The sequence below is a fragment of the Elephantulus edwardii genome, unplaced genomic scaffold, assembly GCF_000299155.1.
Source record: "Elephantulus edwardii isolate Elephantulus edwardi_28Jun2011 unplaced genomic scaffold, EleEdw1.0 scaffold00260, whole genome shotgun sequence".
NCBI classification, from domain to species: Eukaryota; Metazoa; Chordata; class Mammalia; order Macroscelidea; family Macroscelididae; genus Elephantulus; species Elephantulus edwardii.
In genome coordinates, this window is record NW_006400010.1 from 2,135,833 (window position 1) to 2,143,870 (window position 8,038).

General features: G+C 41.2%; 1 pseudogene; it reads right to left on the reverse strand.

The window, feature by feature from the left end:
- Positions 1–6,798: 6,798 nt before the first annotated feature.
- On the reverse strand, positions 6,799–7,401 carry LOC102874804 (annotated as a pseudogene).
- Positions 7,402–8,038: the final 637 nt, after the last annotated feature.

Below are 8,038 nucleotides of genomic sequence, written 5' to 3' on the forward strand. Positions count from 1 at the left end.
GTGACTCAGTATATTCCTTCCATCTTCTTTTAATATTTCCTGGATCGTTTAATATTCTGCCCAAAGCATCCTTGATTACAGCAACTCTAGGTTTAAATAGGTTAAGTTAAAAATGATAAAAAGTATGTTTCCCAAACATGGAGCTGCTGACATTGATTTGATTGGTTGGGTATTGGTCTGAGAAAGTTCTTCTGTTACAGAGTTAAAGCTATACATTTCCCTCTAAGCAAAGCTTTTCTTGTATCCCATAAGTTTTGGTATACTTTCATTCAATCTCTGAGTATTTTGTAATGTCCTTTATGATTTCTTTACTCATTGTTTATTTAAGAGTGTGTTGTTACATTTATTTGTGAATTTATCAAACTCCCTTTTGTTGTAATTACTAGTTTTGTTCCCTTATAGTTAGAGAACATACTTTGTATTGTTTCTGCTCTTTTAAATCCATTGAAGCATTGGGGTTTTATGGTTTAGCATATGATCAATTCTAGAGAATATTCCATATGTACTGGAGAACACTATGTAGTCAGCTGCCATTGTTCTGTGGATATCTGTTAGGTCTAGTTAGTTTATAGGGTTGTTTGAGTCTTCTGTTTCCTGTTTATCTCTAGTTCTGTCCATTATTGAAGCCTCCAGCTCTTACTGTTGAACTGGCACTTTTTCTCTCAAGTATTTTAGAGCTCTGTTGTTAGGTGCTAAATGTACTTTTTATCAAGTGTCTGGATGTATCCGTTTGCCCTCCTGGCAACACTCTCAGAATTCGCCCTTGGATCTGTAGGAGATGGTGATGCATAATGCTTAACATTTAAAAGTAATGAATACCTTATGTTCTTCTCTATCAGAGATGGCATCCCTCTGGGCTATTGGTTAATAAATACCTTTTTTCTAGACAGAGATGTTCTTTAAAACATAAAGCCAGAGGATTGTTGGAAATTATTCTCTTTGGAATTTTATACATTTTCTTTCGTTCCAAGAAACATGCCTTTTCCCCTTAATAGTTCCCATTTCTACATTTACAACTGATCCTCACCCACAGTATTACCTTCAGCCCTTGCTAGAGAAGATGCTCTTAACTTTTAGGAGGTGACTTCCCTAAGAATATAAGGTTTTGGAAATTATGCAAGAACACATTTCTGGGGTGTACTAGATGTGATGTGGCTGGGGTGCCAGTAATGTTCTGCAGACATGCCGTGTACCTAATGTAGGTCAGATGTACCCCACCTTTAAGGAGGTATATTATGACATCATGAAGAAGATAGATAAGAAAACCAATATGTTACCTTTTGGTAAGTATCTTAACAGCGTAAGCAAAAGATTCTAGGAGTGGGGCACACCTCCCCCAAAAGGACAGTATAATTGTCTTTGAGAGATCTATAAAATCCAGAATTCAGGTGGATTGCTTATGTAGAGAGAGACTTCCTTGAGATTTCAGGACTACATATGGCTGCATAGGAATTGTAGATTGTTGCAGTTTAGTCTCAATTATCTTCCTACAGCAGTTTTCTCAAAACGTAGTCCAAGACCCAGTGATCTTCTGAGTTCTTAAATTCAAGTACGATCAATTCCACAGGTTTTTCCTTTTAAAGATTACCAGAACCTACTATGTTCTTAAGAATCACTGCAGTTTTGTGTACTTGTCCCTAATTTAGCATGCAATTCTAAAGTCGGAGAACTCTGGTGGCTTAGTAGTAAGGAATTGTGCTTCCTACACAAAGGATGCAATTCAAATCCGCCAGCTGCTCTACAGGAGAATGATGGGCTGTCTCCTCCTTTGTCATTTATCCCCCATTGGAGGCTCAGCTAGGGTCAGTCTGTCTCTACCATACTCAACAATTCTGAAAATCTTACTGTCTCATATCCTGTGACCATATTGCAATCCTAAACACATAAACCAAGAAGTCCTATGACAGGATATTACTAGTGCATTAGTAGTCTCAGAGATTTCAACTGCTGCTATACTTGTGTGCATTAACATGTTGTTGTTGTTGTTGTTGTTATTTACTATAGGGACCAACTCATGGCTGGCCCTTCAGTGGGTTTTCAGAGGCAGTTAATCACAGAGGAGGAGATTTCCCATCTTTCTCCCACAGAGCAGCTGGCAGGTTTGAACCACATGTCTTTGGGTTGACAGCTCAATTCCTTACCACTTGGCTACCAGACCACCCTGTTCATTAACATAGGTGTAGATTTCTTTTCAGGCTTTACTTTTACTAATCATTTCTTTTCTTTGCAATCAATTCAGTGTTACAAATTTAATACTTATTTTGTTCCTCTCAAACTCCTTATCACTGTATTCTTTTACAAGTGGAGAAATAGAGATCTTGTCTTGCTCTGCTCCCAAGGTTTAAGAGCTATTGTTTGGTCTCATCAGACTGCACTGTTAATGATGTCTTGGACATTGCATGTGTCCACATGCTATCTCTGAGTCTGTTTAAATGTTCCATTCCCAGAAGTCCCTTGTGATGGTCCCAGACCCCAAATTATTACAAGTGCTCTCTCCCATAAGTCATAACATTTATTATCTCTTCCTGTTTACCATTGTTGTCAAGTCCGTTCTGACTCATTGTGACTCTGCATCATGTTTCTTAATCTGTGACTTTCTATAGGAGGAGACTACCTATCTTTGTTCCTTGGAGCAACTGGTAGATTTGAACCTCCAGTCTTTGAGTAAACCCACATGTAACTTGTTATGCATCATAAATAGCCATGTAATACTTGGAATCGAATCAAATTGCACTTCTACCTAAAAGTTGAATAGTTATTTAAAATTTGAAGTATTTTATCGTTCCATCAAGACTTAAGTAGCTTAAAAGCAGAGACTGAATTTTACATAAAACCCTGGACTTTGATTTATTCCAACTCATAACAGCTCTCCAATGGGTTTCCAAGGCTGTAAATCTTTATAGGAAGAGATTACCCATCTTTCTTCCACAGAGAAACTGGTGGATTCGAACCACTGACCTCCTGGTTAGCAGCCCTAACATACATATAACACACTATGCCACCATGATTTCATATGTTGTTGCTGTTATGTGCTGTCAAGTTGGAAGTAACTCATAGCTGACACTCCTCCAGTGGGTTTTCAGAGGCAATAAATCATGTGGGAAGAGATTGTCCATCCTTCTCCCAAGGAGCAGCTGGTGGATTCAAACTATGTGTCTTTGGAATTGCAGCTTAGTTTCTTAACCAGTAGGCCACCAGACACCACCAGAACTCCTCCCTTGCTTTATCTATATCTTTGTAGTTGTTAATGTGCTGTCAAGTTGCTTGCAAGGCTTAGTGACCCTGTGCACAATAGCTCTGACCCTGTTTTATCCTGAGCCAATATCACTGTCTCTGACACACCCACTCTCATTACCCCTTTTACTGTGTCAATCCTTCTTATCCAGGGTCTTCCTCTAATGCGTTGTCCTTCCACCCTTCCAAGTCTGATGTCATTCTCCAAGGGCTGGTCCTTCCTGGCAACATGCCCATAGTATGTCAGCGAGAGCTTCAAAATCCTTGCCTCTGAGGAGCAACTTGGTTTCACTTTCTCCAGGACAAACTTGTTTGTTTTCTTGGTAGTCCATGGTATGTTCAATACTCTTCTCCGGCGCCACAACTCAAAGACATCGATTCTTCCTCTGTAATCCTTAATCATTGTCTAGCTATCTGATGTGTAGCCAGTAATTGCAAAGACCATGACCTGGATCAGGCTAACCTTAGTCTCGAGATATATAAAATCATTCATCTTAATGCACAAAATGAAAAAGCTCTCCTGTTATAAGGGTTCTTTCCTCGGCACTTGTGGTTTAATCTGAGTTGGGAAGGAATGGAAATGAATAAATGCTATTTAAACACCAGACCTGAGCTTAGACACCTCCAAGTTCCCTTTGGCCTTTATACCTAAAGTTCAAGTTAGCAGGTGCCATCTTGTAGCTGCTAGCAGGCATGCTGACAGTAAATTCTTAAAGTAGAAATGAAGAATTTCAGATAATGAGGCAAACAAGTAGTCATACCAGTATTGGAGGTTGCCTGGCTTACTGATGGTCCTATTTGTTCATCTGGTTTCTGGGTTTAAATCATAACCAGGTCACCTTATCTCATGGCAGGGAAAATCCTGGGAGTTCTGTGACTGAATATCCTACCTTTCCTATCACATGCCTGTTCCAGTGTGGCTCCAAACCTCATTTTAAATATTCTGAGGTGACTTTGTTTTGACTGTCTCTATGATGTCTGGCTCTGGCAACTGATTGCATCCAGTCCCTAACTCCTTTCTACAAGTCATGATTCCTGATCCCTTACTGGCCAGCCATAGGCCATTCTGGTTCTTGTCTCACAATATTTTAACCTATTTCCAATTTTAGTTCTAGCTGTGTGATGCTTGATATGAAAAGAACCTAGAATTCCACCTCAAAAAGAGGCAGTGACCTCGCATATAAGAAAATGCCATTCCATCTTGTATGCTAAAATGGTATTTTAATAGTTTTAACCTAGATTTTTCACCATGGGTCTCATGGTATTCACAGTGTTAGACACTCCTCAAAATAACAGTCTATTTGATCAAATCACTGGACAATGTCTGGTGAGGGTAGGTGATAAAGTGAAGGCCCAAAAAAGGGGAAATCAGTCCAACTAGTGGAAGGTTTAATAATGGCTGCCCTGGGGTATTTTTTTTGTCCACGAATCTATAATTTATGTCCATTTTAAGGTGTATTCTCTTTCAGGGACTACAGACCATGACCAGAAGAACATATACAAAAGAACAGATGAGTGAAAAGTAACCTAACCTCTTACAAGGCAAAAAAAAAAAAAATCTAAGTCTTAAAACAATGGCCATGATCATTTGGAATTCAGATTAATTACCTTAACAACTTATATCTCCACATTCCTATAAGAATAAGAACAAATAGGCCTCTGTCGGGGCACTATGGTTCTCCCCCCCCCCGCCCCCATTTTTAGAATTTATGCAGGAGAGAAGAATCATTAAATTCTTGTTTGAGAAAATGAACTAACGAAAAAGTTATTCTAGATTCTCTGGCACTTTTCTAATATTTCATTAAGTTGGTATTGTTCCCTGTAACCATAGATCCAAGGCTGTTGAATTGGCCTCACTGCTGAATAGCACGGCGAGATTCTTTCTGAGCTCATTTTTAAACAGCCTTCCTTTGAATCTTCAAAATCAAGTTCTTCTGAAACTGGGACTGGGGTTAAATTTAGGTCGACATGGATTTCATAAAAGCAAAACCCTTTAAAGTTTGCATTAAAAATTCATGTGCCTAACTGAATGGCCTTGGTTGGGTGGTGATAATAAATATTACAAAAAGTTAATTTCCCTTCTCTGGGCTTTCTTACAAGGAAGTTCTGCTGCTTCATCTCAAGCATATTGAAATATTTAATCTCAGCTTGGCAACACAAGAAGGACCAAGGATAATGATAATAAAACATCAATTTGTTCCATTATGTCATAAATAATAACAAGTGTGGGTAGCTATGCTTCAGGTTAGTTCTCTTTCATGTCACTCAGTCCCCATCAAAGTCCCTGGAATTCATTCTATGGCCACAGATAACCCACTGAGTTTTATTCATACTCCTTTACTCCTTTATGTAACTGTGCTGGAAACACTAGATACCGACTGTTCTTTTCTTTTCACTTGAAAGGGCGCCTCTCTTTCTCTAGGCTATAAAGAAATTGTGTCGGCAGGCCTAACTTGCAAATGCACTACTAAGTCAGCATAAGCGTAACACAAACAACACTGCCAGGACAAGGCAGATTGTCTCACAGAATGTTCTGTTCTGGCTTATGTCTAGAGTAGGAGACACAACAGGATCTGTGGCTGTGCCTGCCTCTGCCATCTCTGTGGTCAGGAGAGTAAATTCTCAATACCGACAGAGAGTGTGAAGTGAATCTGCACTGTGGCAGTGAGAAGAAAATCCTGAAGCACTCTGGCAGGTACTTAAAAGCACAGCCTCAAGGCCTGATGGAATGGGGGGGGGGAGCATTTAGTATCACTAAGATAAGAGTCCTGGTGACATAGTGGTTAAATGTTTGGCTGCTCACTGAAAGGTCAGCAGTTCAAACTAACCCAGCAGCTCTCCAGGAGAAAAGACCTGGAGAAAGAATATTCTCCTATACAGATTTACAGCCTTGGAAATGAGGCAGTTCTACTCTGACCTTCAGGATGACTGTGAGTCAGAATCAACTCAGTGGCACAAAACAACCATAGCAACATTCCTAAGACTCATCTCAAGAATGGAGGCAACAGTTGGGTGTCATGAGGTATAAAGGAAATAATAGATATAAAGCTCTTAACATAATACTTGGCCCATGATAGATGTTTCATAACTGTCTCTAGCAGCCAGCTCATAGTAGACACTTAGTAAATAATAACTGAATAAGTGTGTGAATAAATAAATGGGCAGTCAACCAGATAAATGCCAGTTTTGTTTGTTTTTTTTAAATTGTTAATTCTAACTTTTATTCTTATACAATTTGCAGAATAGAGTTGAAATGATTGTTATAGGTTTTAATGTTGATAAGAGGAACCAGACTATAATACAACTGAAATGCAGTGGTGAGCTGAGCAAGTACATTTAAAAATGAAGTCACAGACATGATTTTTCTATACAATTTTTGTTGTTGTTTGAAGAAAATTGAAAAGTCAGCAAGCAGTCACAGATGAGAGAACAAACAAAATAGATGGACTGGATAGTTAAGATGAGGAACAAAAATATCTGTTCAGGGTTAAAAATGGACAGAGTGGTTTATTATGCAGCAAGAGAAAACGGGGTGGCAGTTGCCTCCGATGGACAGGAGGCCACTCAGCAGCATTTGCTCTTCCAGCCCGTCACGCCGCCTCCACTGCTGATATCTACATTTTCACTGTTGCGCTCTTTTACAGGGGTCTTTCGAAGGATATCTTCGGCTAATGTGAGGAACGCCTTTTCAATGTTTATATTTGCTTTTGCACTAGTCTCAAAAAATCTAATACCATGCTCCCTTGCAATCTGTTCTCCTTTTCTTTTGGGTACAACTCTTTTATCATCCATATCACACTTGTTTCCTAGTAACATTCTTTCCACATCTTCATTGGCATGCTCATCTATGTTTCTAAGCCATTTGCTGATGTTTTCAAAACTTTTACCATTAGTGATGTCATATACTAGCATAATACCCATTGCTCCTCTGTAGTAGGAGGTTGTGATGGTGTGAAATCGCTCCTGGCCTGCTGTATCCCATATTTGTAGTTTGATCTTCTTTCATTGTAATTCAACTGTTTTGATCTTAAAGTCTATTCCTATGGTGGAGATAAAGGTGGTATTGAAGGCATCATCCGAAAAACGAAGAAGGACGCAAGTCTTCCCCACTCCCGAGTCCCCGATAAGGAGCAGCTTGAAAAGCAGGTCATACGTCTTCTTCGCCATTGGGAGGAGCGGTTCAGGCTCTCGCCGCCGGCGGCCCCAAGGGATCGGCCCCTCTCACTACAGCCAACTTCTCTCCGGCGTTCTCAGGCCGGAAGACCGGGGAGCCCTGGGGGGGAAAAAGGGGGTTCGAGAGGGCGCAGGCGACCTAAGAACGGCCTCGTCGAGGTACCCCCGACGGTGGCAGAGTCCGGTGCCTCCGAGGGCGGTGACTGCAGCTCCGCAGCCTCTCCCAGTCGCTCCGCCCGGTTCCGGGGAATCAGTCGGGACAAAATGGCCTCCCCTCCCCCTTCAGGGCTGCTCGGCCGGGACGCTCCCACGGGTGGGCGGGCCGGCAAGCTCTGCCGTCGAGGGAGCGAGGCGTGGGTGAGGACGGTCTCTCTCCTGAGCAGCAGGCCCCGCGCTAGAACGCGGCGACGTCAGCGAAGGAAGCCCCAGAGCGGGAAGCCGTACCGCCCCGGCCAGAGCCACCTTTTTCCTGTGCCCTCTCACGCCGGCGTGCGCGCTGCCTGAGACCTAAATGCCAGTTTTATCTTCCCAGTATAGATTCTTCTCCTCTCAACTAAAAGTCTGCTTCAGAAATGTGTGTCACAAGGTGTATATGAGAGAGAAAGAGAGATAAATTTGAATAAAGAATAAA